Below are 20470 nucleotides of genomic sequence, written 5' to 3' on the forward strand. Positions count from 1 at the left end.
TCATTTTTGCAAAATACTGCTTTTTGCCTTGTTTCTTTGACAGCTAAGCTCATTACAGTACATTACAGCTCATTTACAGCAGCTGATGGGCTGGTTTGCTCTACATTTCCAAATTCAACCTCTTCTGCAAGGTCCGAGAATGATCAGTGTCTCTTATGAACAGCCACAACCAGGTTCTTCTGCTGTTCTCAAGAGAGCTGTGGACATTTAGACCCACAGAAGAGCTTTGTTGGGGGCAGTGAGAAGTAGGGCAGAGAGAGTACAGCGAGACATTCAGTTTCCAGGCTGACTGCAGTGGTAGGACTGGGAAAGGAAACGACTGTTTGTAAAGACATTGGTTTTTAATGGTTTGTTTGTTTGTTTGTAAATAAATCTATATTGCTATTTCCAAGGAACCACTTTCCTGCCCTTCCCACTCAAGCCAGGATTTGATTTCTGAACAATCTTTTTGCAGTGTTTGGGAGGCATGGAGGAATTTGATTTCTACAGTGTGACTCAGAAATCAGCTGTGATGAGAGCCACACTGATTGAAAGAACGTCTGGTAAGATTTTGGGTACTTCTCCCCATCCCTGGAATTAGGGCTGGTGCCACTAGGAAGTGAGCACGCTGAGGCACTGCCATGGAAGAGTATGGCTGGCAGCCAGGTCAATACTGAGCTTATGATTCAGTGTCTGAAATTTCCTCTGTCCTGCAATCTTCTGTGCCATCTTTTTCAATTGCTTTTGACATCAGCAGGAAGCACAGTGAGACCCACAACAAGCAGCAGCCCGTGCAACTCACAAAAGAAATCTGCAACCCTGGGCAGTCTTACAAAACAGCTTTCTTGTGGATGATAAAGTCCTGGCCCTTTCAGTACATCTGCACCTACGAAGGTTCCCAGATGGTGTTTTGAGGAGATAAGAGAGTTCACAAAAAGTGACATGCAAAAACTTAAAAATCTCTACTACCTCCTGGTGGCAGAGACTTGCTCTCTGTATGAGAAGAAAAGATGCTGACGGAACGAAGCTTATTCATGTGGCATCGCCGTACAGATTGTGGTGGCTTCAGATCAGCTCTATAACCCCTAAAAGTTCCCCAGGGATACCTAATGTACCTGAGCAGCAGCTGTCGAGTCTGTCCTCAGCTTCTCATTCCCACCCTTCTCCCTGCCCGTGTCAAGCCAATTCCTTTAGGCTTCTCCCCGTTGTGGCCAACCAAGCCAAAAAGAAAGATCTTGTCCTCTGCCTCCTTCCTTCTGACATATCTCGTGCTGGAGAAGGTGAGCTCCTCCCCAGGCTCGCCCCTAAACACAAGGAATTTAAATAAGCAATGCGACAACCCCTGCAGCGAGATGAGTCGTGCCCCTTTGGGCTTCCCAGCTCCTGTGGGAGGATAAATAGAGCCTCAGCTCCTGTTGATGCCCTCGCTGAATCTATACCTGGTGCTTAAAGAGAGGTGTCGCCTTGCTGATCATCTCCTGAGGACTGAGCAGCTGGGTGACACAGCTCAATGCACCCCTGGGACTCTGCAGAGCCAGCTCCTGGGGAAGAGCTCGCAACTGCTCCCCAGGGACCCTTCGTGACCAGTTTCCCATCACACACGTTGCACTTTCGCTCCAGAAGGCAAAAGTTCATTCTTAATGTGGATCAGGGCTCAGTTCGGTGACCTGAACATCATCATCTGAGAACACAGAGCTGCAGAGGGCTGACAGGGGACCCAAGGGTATGGTACGCTTCTGTGCTGGCAGCAGGCCACCATGCAGTGTATTGTAGCACATCCCAAATATCTCTAAAGGTTTCTATGAAGCCCTCAGTGTCATCACTACATAATTGGTCCCTGTGCAAATTGATTTGGAAAAAAAGAAAGTCATCCTGATGCCTCTAAGGGCAGAGACACTTCATCCTGAGTCATGCACGCTTCCAGGAGCCAGGAGAGCAGGCTCTTGCATCGTCCCAAGCATGACAGATTTGCTGACTGCATGCCTTGAGTTGTCTGAATTGCACCTGGGAGGTTACAGAGCAGCACAACTCAGCAGAGGCCAATGGCAAACGCTCGGGTTGGCTAAGTGTGCGTGTTTATGTGTGAACAACTCCCTTTAAAATATGCCATCCAGTTAGAAACATAATTACGTGAAGAAAGCAAGCTGCCCCAGACCTGGGAGTGGACCTCAGCTGATTTCTGCTTTCCTTGCTTGCCTCGGGATGCTGGGTACAGCAGTCTGGGGAGGTACAGTTGCAAGCTGAACCTTTTTGCTTTTGGGAATGAGGTTCTTAGGGTGTGAACCATGTGTGAAGGTGAGTTGGTTTTATATTTTCTTTCCATCTGCTTGCCGTGCGGGGCTAAGTCAAGCAGATTGCAGTCCTCCCTGCCCGGCGCCAGCACCCTGACTTTGTCACATCACCAAGCAGAGCTGATGGCCCCAACCCCTCTCCATAGGGACCTCACAGACCTGTCCCCGTAGAAACACTGCGTCACACCCAAAGAACCTGCAAAGAGTGTGAGCACCTTGACAGCCTCCCTGCCCAGGTCCCCTCACGTAATGCAGCCCTGTCACCAGAGTATTCAGGTGTATTTCTATCATATGCCCCAAATCTAGGATTGCTCTTGACAGGAGGTAAAAATCTGGAAGGGTCTGACCCTTCCCTAAACCAGTCAGTCTTTTCCACAGTATTTGCTGCAGTGCATACTTTGAGACTTCACATTTCCCACCTTGGCAGCTAATTCATAGCTGTGGGAGCAAGCTTCATCAACTAACACTTTCTGTACGTGATCAGAGGGCAGAGTATGGTTTTTAACATTTGAAGAAACTCCTCAAATTAGGTGCATTTGTAAAACAGAAATCTGGTGTCCCGCTCCCTCTGCTGGTGCAATTTTTCAGCCATTACTTCGTACCAAAGGCAGAGCTGTCCCAGTGCTGTTTTCCAACACCTAACATGGCTCTGCCTTTTTGAAAATCTATCACCGTGTCCAAGGAGAAAGCTTGAGAGAGATGGCAGATCCCTTCTGCAGCCAGTTTTCTCATCAAATCCAGGTTGTCCCAGATGGCACCGCATGTTTTATGGCTGCCTCTGACCTTTCTGCTTGAGCTCTGCTATTGGGAGATTTATTTCTGCATCTGCAGAGACACCTCATGCTACCCAAACTTTTCTGCTGTTATTTTTTTCTGCTTCCATGGCCATTTCAAAATTCACATTTCTTCCTACAGGATCACCTAACTGGCTGCTATTTTCATTTTAGTGCTTCAGCTGTTGGAGGGAAGATCCCAGTGTACGCGTGTCATTCTCCTCTTCTCAATGACATCACATCAAAGAGCTTTCCAGACTGCTGGGCAATCCTTTCATCCTGACATCCTTATTTATAATGAAGCCTCCTGGCCTGTTTGGCCTATGTTGGTCAAACAATGCATAAAATGTATAAAATGCAGCAGAAAATGAGACAGGCTGCCTGGCACCAATAAGCACAGGCAGGGATATCCCTTCCAGAGCCCTGAATATATTCTGCCTGGAGCCAACGCTGATGAATTGGGGACTGACCTGATCCAGGTGTGCCCCTCCAGAGCCAGAGGCTGTCCCCAGGGTTCCCAGGTCCTGAAGCCATTGAAAGTTGCACCTGAAACAGCATCTCAGGAGGTTGTCACATCCAGTTTTTCTCCCAGCCGGAGGATCAGCTCCATTTGGAGGATCAGCTCCATTTGTAACCACCCTGTACCTAAAATGACAGCCACCCCACAACAGAGAGTCCATCCAGCCCCAGAGCACCAGCAAAATGGTCCTAGATGCTGTGATGTTAAAAAATAAAATAATAAAAAAAAAAAAGTCATTCTTACTCCCTCTTTATCACAATACCCAATTCCCGTTCTAGTTAGTTCAGTTTTATTACGCAAGCTATGATAAAATGCGATCCAATAGGGTCAGAAGGAAAATGGTGATCAAGTTCTTCCTTTAACAACCCCCGTATAATGCATTGCAGTCGTTTAAATATGGTCTTTGGTATCTACATGATCGGAGTGCGGCTCATATATCTAACAGGCTTGTCAAATATCAGCACAGACCAACGTATTCTGCAGCCAGAACAAACTATCATATTGAAATACTGACCTGGATAACGTCAGAAATATTCACTATTCATCACATAAATTATTAAACCTTCCATCAGGAACAGAGCCAGCTGTTACTGTCTTTAGATAAATAAATTATTTTTAAATCGTAGCACTTTCTTCTGTTTTCCAAAGTACTGCAACTTGCCATGATTGCTTTCAGTGTCTGGTGGCGATTAATTTTCTGCTTAAATAATAAATCCTTGCATCACATCAAATGCTGTTGGTAACATCGGTGTTTAAAGACAAAAATGGTACTTGGTGTGGCACGGACCTCCTCGAGAAAGTGTCAGAGACCTCTGGCCCCAGAGAAGGGCTTTTGTTGTACGATACCCCAATGGTATTTGATAGAAGTCACACTGCAGGGCAGGAAACCTGCTCCCGTCTCAGCCAGAGCTGCACTGGGTTTCTGCTGGAAGCGTAACATGGAACTGACATATTTGTTAGCATAACATCTAGGAAAAATAAGCTTGCTAATCCCAAGGCTGTGAGTATTTCAGTGTTGAAAGTTAGAGCAGTAACGAGTAGTCCCTGGCACTCCACGAAGGATAAGGCCTTCCAGTCCTTTTCCTTTGTTTGTAATAAGCTGCCTCCCTGCTAGCTATTTCGCCATGGTATAAATCAAATGTTTCCATTTCAAGGTGATGCCATGTGTCTCACCTTTCTGTTGTTACCTCTCAATTTATTACATTGAGAACCCATCCATTACTGCTAAGGTCACAAAGTCAAGCGCTAAAAAGTTCCGAAATACCAGGCATCAGGGCTGTGCTGGATGTGCTTTAACCACCTGTTAAATCCGTGCCCCACACCCACCCCAGCTGTTACGAAATGGCTCAGACAAATCCCCAGCGCAGGTGCTCCACTTCCAAAAGCTGCATTATTTATGCCTAGTTCAGAGCATGGCTCTTCCTCCTACACCCTTGCCATATGCCTTGATGTGGACTCAGAGCCATCCCCTCTTGTTCCTTCCACACTTGTCTTTAGGACTTGGTAAGCAGCACACCCTCAGCCTGTACCTATCCCCCTGGCTCCATCCTCCACCACACACCAGCACTCCATTTCTCCTGCAGGTCTCTTATCTCCCGGAGGTGCTGACAAGACACCAAGTCACTATTTTTCCACACGTGGTGTATGTGAGAGCTGAGACCTTATTCTCCACACAGCACCAAAACCTCTGCACCGAGCAGAAAGTGAATAATTCCCCATGGGGCTTTTCTAGGACACTGATCACAGGAGAAACTGGGAGCTCTGCAAAGTGAAAAAGTCACTTTTTTTTTGCCTTGATCTTCACAACACACTGCTAACATCAAAAAGCATCGCTGCCCTCCTTTCAGAGGTGGGGATGTAGGTGCAGCCCCAGCTGTTGAAGGAATTTGCCCAAGTTCTGTTTTCAGTCTGTTTTCTTCTGTTTTCAGTCTGTTTTCTCCCCTCTTGGCCCTGGAGCCACCCCATCTCATCCTGCTCTCCTCTGGGTCTCCTTCACCTCTGTTCAGGGCACTGACTGCTGTCCCTGTGCTTTGCCAGGATTAGGCCAAAAAGCTCAGCTTCTTGCTGACTTGTTTGATCAGGGTTGAGCTCATCGCCTCGTAGCTGAGAGAATTTCTCTTCCTACAAGCATCGACCAAGTTATTTCCAAGGCGAATTTGTCAGAGATGGTGAGAATTATCATCACATCTTCCGTTAGCTGTCCAAAATGTACACATCTAGACTGAACCAAATCTTTGTATTCCTCCCGTAATCAACAGAGAAAGCCAGCTCCAGAGGCTGTTCTGTCCCAGCCTGTCCAAACGCCTAAGACAAGTGACATGACATTTTTCCAGGACTGCTTAGCTGTATCTTAACCGACTTTTCTTCCCTCATTTTTGTGAAGGCCTGTAGGCTTTTCCATAAACAAAGTCCTAAAGCAACGTATTATTGCATAAAAATGCACGTTGTGAGAAGAAATTCATTTTCATTTAATTAAAGCCTCCCACCAGATCACTCAGTAGTGCCCTTTAGTCTCTTCACTATGAGGAGAGTCTTTAACAGTTCATCTCCATGCTACTGCTGCCTTTACAAACCTCCATCATATTCACTCCATGTTCATTGCTGTCCCGAGCTGAAGAGTTTTTCCCCCCGTAGCACAGATCTTGTTCCATATCTTTAGTCATCTCTGATGTCCTTTGCTGTGCCTTTCCCTAGCTCTGCCTGTCCTTTCCAAGGCAGGGGAGCAGAACTGCACACAATGCAAAACGCAGCCACACTGTCAACGTGCAGAAAAGCCCAAAGATATTTTCTGATTTGTTTATTCCTGCCTAATAATCCCTCCCATGCTGTTCTGATTTTTGAGCGCTGCAGAGCCTGGAAGTGTTTCAGAGATGTTGCTACCATTTGAAGACCTCTTTTCTGAATTGCTGCTGCTAACTTAAGAGCTCATCTTTGTGAACGTTTGGTAACAACATATTGCTCTCTGTTTACTATCTTTCATTATCTAACATTTTATCACCTCAATATCTGAAGAACCTTTATTTGCCATTTGCTCTCACTTTGCATGTTTACCACCCTGAGGAGAAGGCGCTTTGGTGACAGCCACAAATAGATTTCTACCTTTCAGGATCAGAGCCGAATAAGCGCTTGAAAGAAGATTAAACAAAAACCTTTCCAAACAAAAATCTCTGAAAGCAATACAACAATTTCCATGGCTTGTGGCTCAGAGGAAACGTCTGGCTGCCAGCATGACTTTAGGCCAAATTTTCAGTCCTTTTGTCTCCGGATTCCCCAGATGGAAAATAAAGATGCATCCGTAGCATGTGGCAGAGGCCAGAAGACTTCACCCATCCACATGCATCACCATCAGCCTCACAGGCTGCCAGAGCTGCTGCATGCTTTTCAGAAGATATCCTGCCTCTGAAATTCCTCCTGATGGAGAATACTGAAGTGACTCGTCCAAATAGACAGTTATTCCCACTGTTTGGGGGGGGAAATGTTTATATAGAACCTCAGCTTATTAAACCCTGTTAGAAGTGTATTTTCCTTTGTAAGTAGCTTGTGGATCCTGTAGGTCTAAAGCATGGCACAGCCAAGGTTAATCAGCTTTCCCTGTAGGCAAATACCCCTCTAACCTGATCTCCAACGTGTTACAGGTGGTAGAGTACACAGCATCACTGCTAGCTACCTGTAAAAATAACAAAAATTTAAAAATAAACATTTCCCCTTGAAACATCTCCAATGTTTCTTACCCAGGCCATCACCAGGAGGTACCCCATCATCTGGAGGTGCCAACTCTCAGCTCAATCCTACAGCAAAGGGAGGCAGACCCTCCACCCCACTACATTCAGAACCACTTAGTTTTGTAGGTTAGAAGGCAGAGTTTGCCAGCAGCAGGGGCAGAGGATGATTTACTTTCACTACAGTTTCATTCCTGACCCACAAGGAGTAAGCAGACCCCTCCAGCAGCCTGGGCAGCCAAGGGCGATGTGTGAGCAGGGGATGGAGGGCAGGAGCGACCACCAGGTCTCCAATCTCCAAACCAGCTCCACAAGGACCCTTGTCTAGCTGACAATTTGTGTTGCCCAAGAAGAAATTCGCTTGCACCAGCCACTGCTGAGGCCCTCAGCAGCCGACCCATGAAGCAGTGTTAGCATCCCCAGCCAGCGACTGCCCATTCCAGTCTGCGGGATGCACTGTGAGCAGCGGCTGAACGGCAGCATCTGGTGATCAAAACCAGCAGCCAAAGGCACCACGTCAAATACGAGACAGCCACGGCCCTGGTGAAGACAGCACAAGGGAAGCGAGGAGGCTTTGAGCTCCATTTTAACCCCGATTTTGTGCGAGTGATCAAAGCCCCCTTGTCATGCTGCAGGCAGGAGCTGCTCTGTTTTGTCTGCATTGGGTGACATGCAGACAACAAGGCATGAACGTGATGCCGTGCCTCTCACCTGGAATATGGGGTGGCAAGAAGAGGAAAGGGCACAAGATCATGCCAGAAACTGGCACCCACAATGATGTGACACAGCCAGCAGAAAGCGTTTTTTGCTACAACCTGTCATTAAGTCTCATCCCTAGACTGGGATCTGGCTCCTCAGGGACACACCAGTACCTCACTCCTTGCCACAGAAAATCCTGAGTGTGGAGCTGCAAGGGTCACTACTGAGAGAAGGGTGCTCAGAAACCAGACGTACAATGCAAGGCTGGGCAGAGAGCGAGCCAGCCTGGCTCTTGGAAGGAGCAGACGCATTAGTTCAGTGCTTTGCTCACTCTAATTAGCACGACTTAACCTATGGCTGCATACAGTAGCTGAGTAAGCTTCAGTTAATGCCTTTACAGTACACATCATGTAAGGACAAATGAAAGGCCCTCCACCAGTCAGAAGGGCAAGGTATAAGACAGGATTGAATTTAAGGAACGGAAAAGAATAGTTCAACTGGAAGGGCCCTACAAAGATCATCCTGTCCAACTGCCTGACCTCTGCAGGGCTAGCCAAAAGCTGAAGCATGTTACTGAGAGCAACCCTTTTCTGTCTGGGATTAATCTATTGCTCTTAACGTACAGTAAATCCATACCAAGATTGGACAACAGGCTAGTTAATTGGGTTTGCATACATAAATAATCTCTTTGATTTGATGTGGGGACTTACACATCCATATCCCATGTCCAAATCATCCCGACCACCAGGACAGTGACATGAGCTTTGGCTGGTCTCCTCTCTTAGAGCTGTTCTGTACAATAAGAAAATGTTCATTGGGGCACAAAAAAAAAAAAAAAAATGGTCTCTAAGCAAAAATCTGGGCACTCACCAGCAGCATGGGCTCAGCCCTCCATCCACCTAGGAGAAGTAAGTACAGTGGTGGCAGGTTGTCTCCCTCCTTTTCACAGTGAATTTATCCATCTCTCAGAAGAATGAGTTCTTTACCCCACCCTCATCTGGGATTGAAATCAAACCAATCAAAACATGCCACAGAATAAAATCTTACTTGGAGAAGCCACATGCAGGAGTCCAGTCAGGTCTCACTTCTGAAGTGTTGTGGTCCGAGAGGAAGAAAACAACAGGGGAGGGAGAAAATCTAAGACAAGAACAAAACTGTTGACATGGAGGCTCAGAAATCTTCTGTGACCGTCAGTAGCTTTTGCTGAAGTCAGAGAGCACCTCGTAATAGCTAAAGCCTGACTTTGGTGTCTGAACTGAAAGGCTTTGTCTACAGATTGTCTGTGGGTAAGCACACAAATGACAACTACTCCTCTAAAGAGAGGGGAAGGTTAATTCCCTACAGATGGTGGCCAGCACCAGCTTATTGCTCCTCTTACTTCTCCAACAGAAGCTGCCAAACAGAACCCTCCACAGGGACCGTATGTGCAGATTTGAAGCTTTTAGCATACAACCAAAAGAAAACATCCCAGCACTGTTTGGGAAATGACAGAACACGCAAGTACTAAGGAAGGAAAGAGCCATATTAAAGCAAAGCACAAGGAGGGAGTTTATGGTATCTCTCCAATTAGCATCAAAATATCTACCAGAACAAGAAAATGAACTAAGGCTGACTGTATAAGTCACAGCTGAGTGAGATACTCAAGGCAACAGGCTGAATTCCTGCAGCAGGAACCCAATGTGATCTTCTTTCCCAGCAATTGAGTACATTTTGCTCAAAACGTGAGGGTTTTAGGGGCATCATTCCCAACCAGCCACTCACAGTGGGGTGGGAGGTATAACCACAGCATTAAAGTTGTGAATTGTATAGTCAAACATTCAGAAATGCCCAAAAAACATCAGTGAAACTCTAACAGAGCCTGAAAATAGAAGCTCACACTTCTTCCCCAGCAGCACCGCGCGGTCTGACAAAGCCCATCTTTCTCAGTCTTTGTTTCAAGGTTCCCTTGCGCCAGGGAGGTTTGGAAGCAATTACAATGCCTTTCTCAAACCTGTAATTTTTATATTTAGAGTTCAGATACTGATAGTAAGTATGACAAAGGGGCAATAAACCTTTAAGTAATTCAAAATATTGCAGTGCTCAGAGTAAGGCGGACTGAATAAGGAGCCAGAAAGATTTTTATGCAGACCGTGTTATCAGAAACATTTAAAGAGACTGCATTTATAAAGGAAATTCTTACAGCCAGTTATTAGTCAATAAGTGGAGCAGTTCATTGGCAGAGACACTGTAATACACAGCAGGCTGCTGCAGCTCTTAGGGAAAACACAATTAACTTGATAACAAAATTAAATATAGTAGAACTATAATAAGTGCGAGCAGCTTATAGTAAACCCAAAGGGAGTATTTAGAATTCAATCCATCAATCATCACAGCACGTAACCACCTCTGGACAACATTTCTGAAAACCCGTTTGCAATTTTATGCCTGTTCCAGTTACTGTGCATTTGAATAAAGCTGATCTTTGATTTAACTGCTACAGCCCCTTAAACTTTAACACAGAAATGCTACTTCGTGTACACCAGTTTGATATTCTCAATCTTCACGTGTGTGTTAACTGATGTAGTCTACAGCTTTACCACTGGACTGGATATTTAACAAGATTTTCACCAAAACGTGACTGTCTCCATCTATAAAATACAGATAATGGCATTCCCTTCCATTACGAATTGACCGGAGCCCTAAGGCTGTTTAACAGAAACATGCTGGTAGTGCTGCAGCCAAGTCTCCTTTTACTTAACCAAAAGCAATCAGGAGTAATGCCATGAACTTATTGAAGTTATTATGGTAAAACCTCAGCATGAGAAAGACTGTCTCCAGCCATTCTAAAGAAAATCATCAAGAATATTATTGCAGCTTCCAGGAAACAACCTGATGTAAAGAGTTGTTGCCTATCCTGTCTTACTATGATAATCACATTTAGGCTCCACAGTGGTGATTTGAAGTTACAACGCGTCCACTCAACAAGCCAGCCTTCTTTGCAGCCGTTCCTCACAGGACTTGTGTTCCAGACACACCACTGTGTCTAACAGAGTTGTGGCTTTCAAATGTTATGGTGATTTTCAGAAACAGCGCCTGGATCACTGACCACATCTTCTCAATGCTCTCCTACATGACAACATCGCCCACTCACTGCTGCTTTAACCTCCCCTGGGACTCCTGCCAGCCCAGCCATTCACAGCCTTGGCTAAACTGAATTTTTCCATGAGTTTCCAGGGAAAATACAGTCTCTTCTTCCTCTTCAAGATCACATTACCCCAATTAGTCAAAAGCATCTTTAAGTGGAAATCTCAAGACACTGGCAACTGGTCATAAGACCACCTTGTACTTCTGAAACTCTCCAGAGGCAGACAGCCCTGGCACGTGCTGGCTCCCTAACCACTAAAACAGGAGAGAAACTTCAGCTCCTAGGAATTCACACCAGGATGGGGTGACCTCAAAGGACACAGGACCTCCAAAAACGCAGGGAGAGGCAGAAAGACAGAGCATGCACTTGGAAACAGAGGAGCACTGCCAGTGAAATGCTTGGTGTGAGCTTGGTCTGAGAAGCTGCCGCTGTCTGCCTCCCCAGTGAAGATGAAGGCCAAGTGCAGCCAGAGCAGAGCAGTGGACAAGGATTTCTTCCAGCCCACAGCTTTCCCTTCCCCAGGGGAGACAGACAAGCAACATCTCTTGTCCTCAACAACTTCACGTTGTCCTCCCCACAGGCTGCATCTGCCCTGTGGAGCAGCAGCCCTGTGACCAGGTAAAGCACTAAGGCTGAAATTCCCCCAGCTGGAGCATTTTACACTCGGTCTCCAGCCAAGGCAATTACAGAGAGATGTTAATCAGCACGCAGAACAGGGCAACCGTGCGAGGAGAATTTGAGGAACAGGAGTGAAAGCGCTTGCTCACACCATTTTGATTCCAGGCCTGCTTTTTTCCTTCAGAAATATCAATCTAAGGCTCAACTCCCAACGTTTTCCCTTCTAGGCCTATTCAGCCAGAAATCGCCAGAGAGCACTAACCACATCACCACCAATGAAGGTGTATATGAAAGCCACCATTAACTTCAGAAAACATGAAATCAGCTTTTGTTTTGTTTCCACCCTCAGGAGCATTTATTCAAGGGCATAGGCAGGATGGATTTGGTACATCTGCCACGAGCAGTGAAGACAAGAGGATGGCCAACAACACAGAGCCCATTTACACCTGGTGATGGAGAAGTTTGTTACCTGGCTGCAGCTCAGGTGAGGTACCCGAGCAGAGCAGCCTTTCATGGTTAATAGCACTAGCAGCTTTATCACCGAGGAGCCCTGGGCCCTGCACATGAGACATTCTGATTTAAATAGCACGATCTGAGCCCTGCTGCCTGGCTGCAGAGACTTCCAGATGCCCTTCCTCTTGCTGCTGGCCATAAAGCTTGGAAGTGCCAGCAGAGATGATTCACATGCATGCGGGAGATGCACTGCTTCAAACAGGCTTTGGATCAGCCCCTAAACACGCTTAGTTAAGCCAGCTATTTCATTAAGTCACCGTGCCAGCACATGTGTGCATGGATCTTGACAGCTTAGGAGAGAGATATTAATTTTTGATGCGGAGCTGCAGCTTCATCAGCGGAGAGCCATCTGTAATATTTAGCAGCGCTGCCACGCTGCAGCTCCCCAGTAAAGCATTACATGGGATCCCAAGACCAAAAGCTGTCCCCCCCTCATGTTATTGCTCTTTTTGTTGTTCATTGCTGGCAAGTTTGCATGTGCCTAGTACAAAGTTCTCAGCCTTGTACAGAAAAGAAAGTTAGAAGTGGGAAAAATTCCTCATTAAAAAGTTTATTTACTACTTATAGTGCATAAACCAGATTTTTTTTTTTCATAGAAAATAGAGGAAGTCCAAAAATTCCCTGAGTAAGACAGAAAGCTGCATAGGTGTTTCATAGATACATCTACATAAGGTCACAAAACATTGCCGCTCACTGGCTTCAGAGAAAGCTTGTGCCTTACTGCTCAGGACTTGGGGCTCTCCTGGTCCTGGGAGGGCTTCTGAGAGCAGCAGCTCCTGCACCCAGAGCAGGTCTGTGGAGAACTTCAGCTGCTTTCAGCCTTCATGGTGATGGGCCTTGCTTTTGTGTCTGCAGGAACAGCTGGAACTCATGACAGGAGCGAGCATGAGCTCAAATCAAAATTAAAAGATGTTCTTCCCCTGAGCTTTGTGTTTGTTTTATTTTTCAAGTTTGCAATGCAGGGGGTGGAGAAAGTTGTTTTCCTTTGGTTTTTAAATATTTTTGGTGGGCCAAACAGCCGGCATGAAGACACTTATTCTTTGTCAGGCTTGAAATAGAGATTGGTTTGTGAAAAGCTTAACATGGGCTTAAAAAAGGGAATTTGAAAATCCACCTTTATTAATCTGGAAACAAAGCTCAGCTGTAAGTCTTCTCCAGGGAGGACCAAGCACTGGCTACATCCGTTCTGAAGTCCTGCCTTTCTTCAAGCACCCTCCTCTGAACCAGCCACAGCTGAGGGCAGAACAATCTTTCCCTAAAGCAACTGGGACAGTAACACCCAGCTGGGTCTCTGCTGGTGAGAATTGTGTCCTCTCCATCATAGCTGACGGAGCTGTGCTGGTTAATGAAGTGTGAATGAGCCGAGGAGCCTTAGCTCTGGTGAAGTTTGTTTTTTTCTGAAAAAAGGCACAGGTGGGATGGGGGCTGAGATACACCTGGACACGTGTGGGAGGGCAACCAGGCAGCCGCCAGCTGGTGGCCATGAGACTTCTTATGGCCAGACACAAGTGAGGTTTGCGCCCAGCCTGTGCCTGCAGCCCCTGCTGCCCATGCTGCCTAAGCCCTTAGTGCATCACCCTCCTGCCCAGGCAGCCTTCTGCAAGGAGCTGCAGGCAGAGCACATCCTCCTTCTGTCACAGTCCAGGGCAAAAATCCAATTGCCTTCAGAGAAGGCACAAGTGTATTTATTTTAAAGAATTAATATGCATCCTCTCAGGGCTTATCAGCTGTCAGAGCACTGTAGGTCACAGCAGCGTTTGATCTATAGGCTCTACCAGTGGACAGCATGTTCTTTACGGGCAGCCAGATGCCTCTTTTCGTCTGTGTCAAGCAGATCTTTGCACTTGTAGCCATTTTTTTCTTCCCCTTTAAGGACTCTGCTTTTAAATAAAGCATTAAATTAATGATTCAGGCCCCAGTGTCACCCCCAGTGGAGAGATGTGCTGCAAGGGCAGCGCGAATGGCACCTGTGGCTGCCTCGAGCTGTGGCAGCTCTTTGCTGGTGTCCTGCAGCAGTGTCCCCATCCCAAACCAGAACCTCTCTGGGGGAACAACGGAGCAAAAAGGTCCAAAATGGGGGGCAGCCGATGGGCTGCCATCAAATGGTGGAGCTGAGGCTCTGTTTAGCCACCAGGTAGATCTGTGTGCCAATGTGTCCACCCAGGGCTGGAGGGTTTTCCCTGTCATCCAGGCAAGAATTCCCCAGTTTCTCCTCCTGCAGAGGACAGCTGTGCCCACTGCCTCCCCATCACCTCAACGGGTCCCGGATCGGCCACATCCACAGCAGGGCTGGGATCCCTGGCCGGGAGCTGCTGTGGAGCAGGGTGGAGAAACGAGGGGCAGATCCGAGCTCCCCCTCCCTAAGCAAGACCCAGCAAATCTGAAAGTTGTGCTTTTGAGCAAAGAAAAAGGTCCCACTTGCCTTGAAGCAGTGGGAGGATAGATTTTGTTCAGCCTCTCTCTTTCCCCTGAAAAGCAGCTGGTAGGAGAGAGGAGCTGGGGGGAGCATCAGGCAGAGACATCACAGGCACGATCCTCCCAGCACTGGAACAGCCACTTGCTGGGAGGGTTTTCCCGTGCAGCCTGTGATGTGCTGTTATACCACATGAAAAGGACAGAAAACGTCACATTTAGAGCGGCTTGGCTGTTTCCAGTGGATTAATGCTATTTTGGCTCTGAGGTGAAGCGTGGTGCCATTCCTTGTGCAGGTGCACCTCAACGTCCAGCCATGGGGCGTGCAGCACCTGCCTGCGGAGCTGCTCCAGGACATCACTGCAGGGCTACTGAAGTTATCCTCTGTCATTCACCGAGCCCCCTGATGTGTTGGAAGGAGTCTACACAGAGTAAAAGCTGGAGACCTGAGCTTAGAGAGGGTCAATGCGGCTCACGCAGCACCCACAGCCACGTGAAGAACTGAACATTCGTCTCCTACATCCAAGGTCAGTCCCCAGCTTCCGAATCATCATCTCTGATGAAAAGGACTTAGAAAGATCCATTGAACCTGCTCCTTTGTCGTCCTTTATCAGACAATCCCAGTTCAGCTTCCAGCTGCTCAGGACACCAGCACTTCAACAACTTCCATCTCATCAGGGGTATTATTTTAAAGGGCAGGATAATCAAAAGCCGCACACAGCTTTTCCTTGCAGCGTTTGAAAGAAAAGTCTCTTTAATCTGAGATATAACACATCCTGATCAGGTACGGGGAAAAAAAAAAAAAAAAAGCCACAACAAAACAGATCAGAGAGATTTTGCTTCCATGTGGCTCCAAGATAAATCATCGTCCAGGGCACCAGGCAGTAATTGTAACTCCCCTTTGAGTTTTACAGAGCATCAGAGGTCTGCAAGGGCTGAGATTGCTCGATAGCTACCGCTCCTTCCAGGCTCCAATTACCCTCCTGGCTGCTTCCAGTATCAAAAGCAAAAAAATTGCTTTCTTCACGCTAAATGATCCACAGAGTGGAACCAGACAGGCAAAGGGACTTGGAGAAATTATTGCGGGCTCTGCCGTGCCCAGGTCTCATCTGTTGCTCCAGCTCCTCTCAGAGGAGGAAAGGCTGCGCGGGAGGTGTGGGACGGGAGGTGCTGCTCTCTGCACCTCTCGCTGTCCCTGATGAGCTGGACATGAGCTTCAGGCAAAAAGAAAGTTAATCTCTGTTTAGAGTGTTTGTTGGACACTTCAATATATCAGAGAAGAAGAAGCAAACCCTGGAGAAAAGCCATTCTGTCTCCCAACGCTGTTTCCACTGAGGAGCAACGCCTGCCCTGCAGCAGTGACTGTCAGAGCTCCACGTGTGAGCCACTCTCCCACCTAAAGAGGGGAAACTGAGGCACGAAGCTGGTGAAATGAATTTGCTGGAGCCTCTCCAGTATGTGAACAGCAGCCTGCAGTGCTCCCAGCCTGCTGCTCTCTGGGAAGCAGAGACAGCCCCTTGAAAACTCACCATTCCCAAACTGGATTCCCTCCTCCCAGGCAGAGCAGGACCTGCCAGGGTGCTCAGCCAAATTGCTGTCAGGCGTTGGTGCTATCAAGGACACATCCTCTCTGTCTACTAAACCAACATGCAATGAATCTGGGTGCAAGCTGGCTTGGCTTTTAGCCTCACTTAATGTTAGCTCCCCCCATACCAGTCAGCTGTGCTGTTCTGGCCTCCAGGCACCTCGCACTAGCAGTGCCTCCTGCACACACACGGACACACAAATGTTTCCCAGCACCACCAAAAACACTGCTGCTCCATTCCGGTGTCCTGCGTTTGGTGAGCCCAGACTTTGATTAATTGGTGGCATCAGGCAGCACGTGCAGTGTTCAAGTTCGCTTGCAAAATCCAGGCAATCAGCAGCGTGGCTCAGTGCATTTTGCTTTGCTGGAAGGTAAATGGTAAACAGGAGGATGCTTTTCTTGTTTCCTTTCTCATGAATGTTCATGCTTGGCCATCCAAAAATATACGTTACTTTTGGCTTAGAGTTTCCACTGCCTCATCTCCTTCCTACACACAAAGTGATCATTTCACTGTTTCAGGGCAGTACCACGTATTTTTAATCCCAATAAGCTGACTGCAAAACAAATATCCAATTAAAAACTCATTTTTAATAGATACTGTACAGCTTGCATGCAGCCAAATCCCTTTACTACCCTTCTGTTTTTAATGCTATTAAACTACATTCCTCAGTTTCAATTTTAGAGGGATGTCTTTAGAGCATCCACCACTACTGAGCATTTAGCAATTCACTGCTTTGCTGGATAGAAGGATGGACTTGGGTTACTTCTACTAGATTTATTATTATTGTTGTTGTTGTTGTTGTTATTGTTTTTCTTTATTATTATTATTATTATTATATATTATATTTACATTTATTTATTTACTTATTTATTTGTTTACTTATTTAGTTATTTAGTTATTTTTCCATCCATGTGGCACCAGGGCCACTGCCTGTTCCACGGCCTTGTCCCACCCACACAGCTCAGCGATGTGTCACAGCCAGACTCCCCAAGGTTACAGGGACGGTGATGGTGACACTCGTGTGACAGCACCTCCCAGGGTGTCACTACAGACAGAGCAGCTTTCTGCTTCCATGTGGGTGAAGCAAGGCTTTAAGCAGCTTCCTCTTCCTGTTCCAGTGTGTGGGGAAAAGGCATTTGCCTTTTAGCCTTATTATTTATTTGAGATCATTATTTCTGGGCTATTTTGGTCACCTACTGGGATTTTGGGTGCCTTCAGCTTCTTGGGCTGTTCCTGGACATCCCCTCCAGCCTCCTGCATTGCTGGTTCTCCTGTCTCCATCCCTTCTCCCCTGACAGAGACAACACCAGCATGTCCTCACTACCCCATATTTGTCCTGTCCTCATCTCTCCCTGTGCCTGCAGATCCAGCACCACTGATTTATGCACCGATATCCACACCGGCACCTTCTCTGCAACCCATTTCCCACCTGCAGGCCCAGCCCCAGCCACTTCTGTGTCTGTGCACCTCATCCTGGGGGAGCCGCTCTGCCCCAGGAGCTCACCCCAAAGGTCCCTGTGCAGAAGGCAGTGGTTGCTGCCTCGTCCCAGTGCTGTGGGGAGCACAGCTGCTTCAGCAGCACACTGACAGGCCTGGTGTGACAGCACACGGATGTGCCATCCCCATCATTATTCCTCCCTTAGCACCCTGGGGCTGTAAAGCAGCCTCATCCAGAAACCCATTTAGCACCTGAGTATATTACCCCCCATAGAGGAGATTAAATGTCATTCTTTAGATTAAGCTTGGCTTTAAAAACAATTACACTTGGCAAGGCAGGTTACAAAGTGCTTTTATCCTGCACTGCCTACAGACAAGCTTCGCTTGCCTCTTACAGATTAGGATTGTTCCTTGAAGACACGTCCGAACAGCCCTCAGCCACCAATTTTGATGTAGCCCACCCAAACACATGGTTCAGAGAAGCCAGAGACCTGCATGCCCACAGAACAGTTTTATGTACCCAGCACAGCCTTCTCTCACCGGAGCCCTGACATGATGCATTTTACTGAGTTTCAGTCTGTATCCAAGTGAGATTTAACCTGGCTGGAGTGAAACAGAAAAGCAATCAGGTGGTGGATTGGAAAAGAATCATTTGCTATTTTTCAGTATTAAAAATGTAAAATGTAAATAATCTAAAAAAAAAAAAAACTACATCAGAGGCCCTGAATTTGGCTAAGCGCACATAAATGTAGGGTAAGTCATAGAATCATAGAATCATAGAATCATAGAAAAAATAAGGTTGGAAAAGACCTTCAAGATCATTTGGTACAACCATCCCCCTACAACCAATGTCACCCCCTAAACCCTGTCCCCAAGCACCAGGCCCAACCTTCCCTTGAACACCCCCAGGGACGGGGACTCCACCACCTCCCTGGGCAACCTGTCCCAACGTCTGCCTGCTCTTGCTGAGAAGAAATTTGTCCTAAATGTTTTAACTGTTGCAGAGTAGTGCTCTTTGTCCAGTTCTTGGTTTTAATTGTTGAAGAGTAGGGGCACGATGTTTCCATTTTTCCATTCACCAAGAACATCGCCTGGCTGCCAGGACTTTTCAGCTATGATGGACAGAGGCTTGGCAACTCCACCAGCCAGTTCCCTCAGGACCCTGGGATTCATGTCATCAGGTCCCACAGACTTGTACCTGTTTAAATTCATCAGCTGGTCTCAAATGTGCTCTTCACTTACAGTGGGAGGGACTTTGATCCCCCAGCCTCCATCTATGGGTTTAGGGAAATGAAAGACATGGGAAGCCTGTCCACCAGTGCAGACGAAGGCAAAGAAGGTGCTGAGTACCTCAGCCTTCTCCATACCTGTCATTACCAATTACTCAGATACAGAAACTCACTCTTAATATAAGAAATTAGCCACCTATAATCACTTAAACACTTAGGCCCAGGCCCCCTGCTGCTGTATGGCTGAGGGGCCAGCCTGTTCCTCGTATCGCCGCGGTGCCAGTGATATCTCTGATACGTCTGTGGGCCTCACACTGAGGAGGGCTGCCGCTCGCCTTGCTCCTTTCTCGAGTCTTCTTCTTGCCTCAGAGGCTCTCAGAGGACCGAGTAGATGAGCAAGTGGCGGGTCAGCTGTAGGGGGGCCTCTTTTATAGGGCCAGGGGCAAAAGGTGGGGTGGTGGTGGCCACCGTGGCCTCAACGAGCCTCTGTGATGCCCAACATGAGTGGCCCAAAGGCGTCTGTGCTGGGAGCAGCCTGGAAGATGCCCTCATGAGGAGGGTTGGGGGGGCTCACAGACCCTTTTCTGGGGCTGGCTCCCCCAGGCCCAGGCAAGGAAAAAGCAAAACCCATGGGCACAATCTCCAGAAGCAAATAAATGAATGCTAAAGGGCGTACCGACCAGTGGCAATGAAACCTAGAAAAATAACTAAAATATTAATAATAAAAAATCTAGTCAATCAATTATTCAAAATAAGGATTTTCAGCTTCCACGTTTCATGTATGATTAAACCCAGTAATAAATATTTTTACTGCAAAATCCCAGGTCTGAATTGCACCCTGACCCTCGCAAATGATCTCATCATCTAGACTTTGCTTGTGTAATAGCAGCTGCTTAAATTTTCCTGCAGAAATTCATGATTTATTTCTTAATTTACATGAACAGGGCACATTTTTTGCGTTGCTGTTGTTGTTGTTTTTAACCTTTTTTTTTTTTTTTTTTTTTACCATATTACCAATTTGTTCTCTGTTAAAGGAAAAACTGTCATGCAGCAAAACTCTGTTAATATCAGCTTTTTCCTTGTAGCCCAATTCCGTTTTCTTTGCTTCAGGTGAAAATGAATTCATTAGCAACGATCCTCAATGACTGCAGCCCCTGCAGCTCCAGACATTTTGAATGAATGCAGTCCCATTCTGCATGTAAAACCTGGAAAATTCATCTTGAGTGAAGTCCCACCTGCCAGTCCCTTTCCAAATCCCCCTGGAAATATATTTTCCTGCCAAGCCCATGGGCTCTGCTATGAGGATGCTGCAAGCAAAAGCTGTGAACACCCATGGAAAGGAGCCACCACGTTGGCCTGACCCAGCTCCCCCTGGATCTGTCCCCAGAGCACTGAATTTGGAGCAAAACCAGCTCAGACCCAAACCCTTTCCTTGCAGACAGCATCTGTGCTGCTCCTGTGCCCATGGAAGAGCATCACGGGGCTCCTGAGCCCACGAGAGGCTTTACCAGCAGAGCAGGCAGGCGATGCCTTTTGCTTTGTCCTTCCAAAACACATGGATTTAAACACC

At 47.0% G+C, this 20470-nt stretch overlaps 1 long non-coding RNA gene across 1 annotated transcript; it reads right to left on the bottom strand.

The window, feature by feature from the left end:
* LOC140002564 (uncharacterized) lies at window positions 1-13573 on the bottom strand. The gene is made up of 3 exons (XR_011809408.1): window positions 12958-13573; window positions 9029-9118; window positions 1-7230 (listed from the first exon to the last, which is right to left on the bottom strand). It is a non-coding gene; the product is annotated as an uncharacterized lncRNA (long non-coding RNA).
* Between the last annotated feature and the right edge of the window lie 6897 nt (window positions 13574-20470).

This window comes from Anas platyrhynchos, chromosome 5 (genome assembly GCF_047663525.1).
Source record: "Anas platyrhynchos isolate ZD024472 breed Pekin duck chromosome 5, IASCAAS_PekinDuck_T2T, whole genome shotgun sequence".
NCBI classification, from domain to species: domain Eukaryota; kingdom Metazoa; phylum Chordata; class Aves; order Anseriformes; family Anatidae; genus Anas; species Anas platyrhynchos.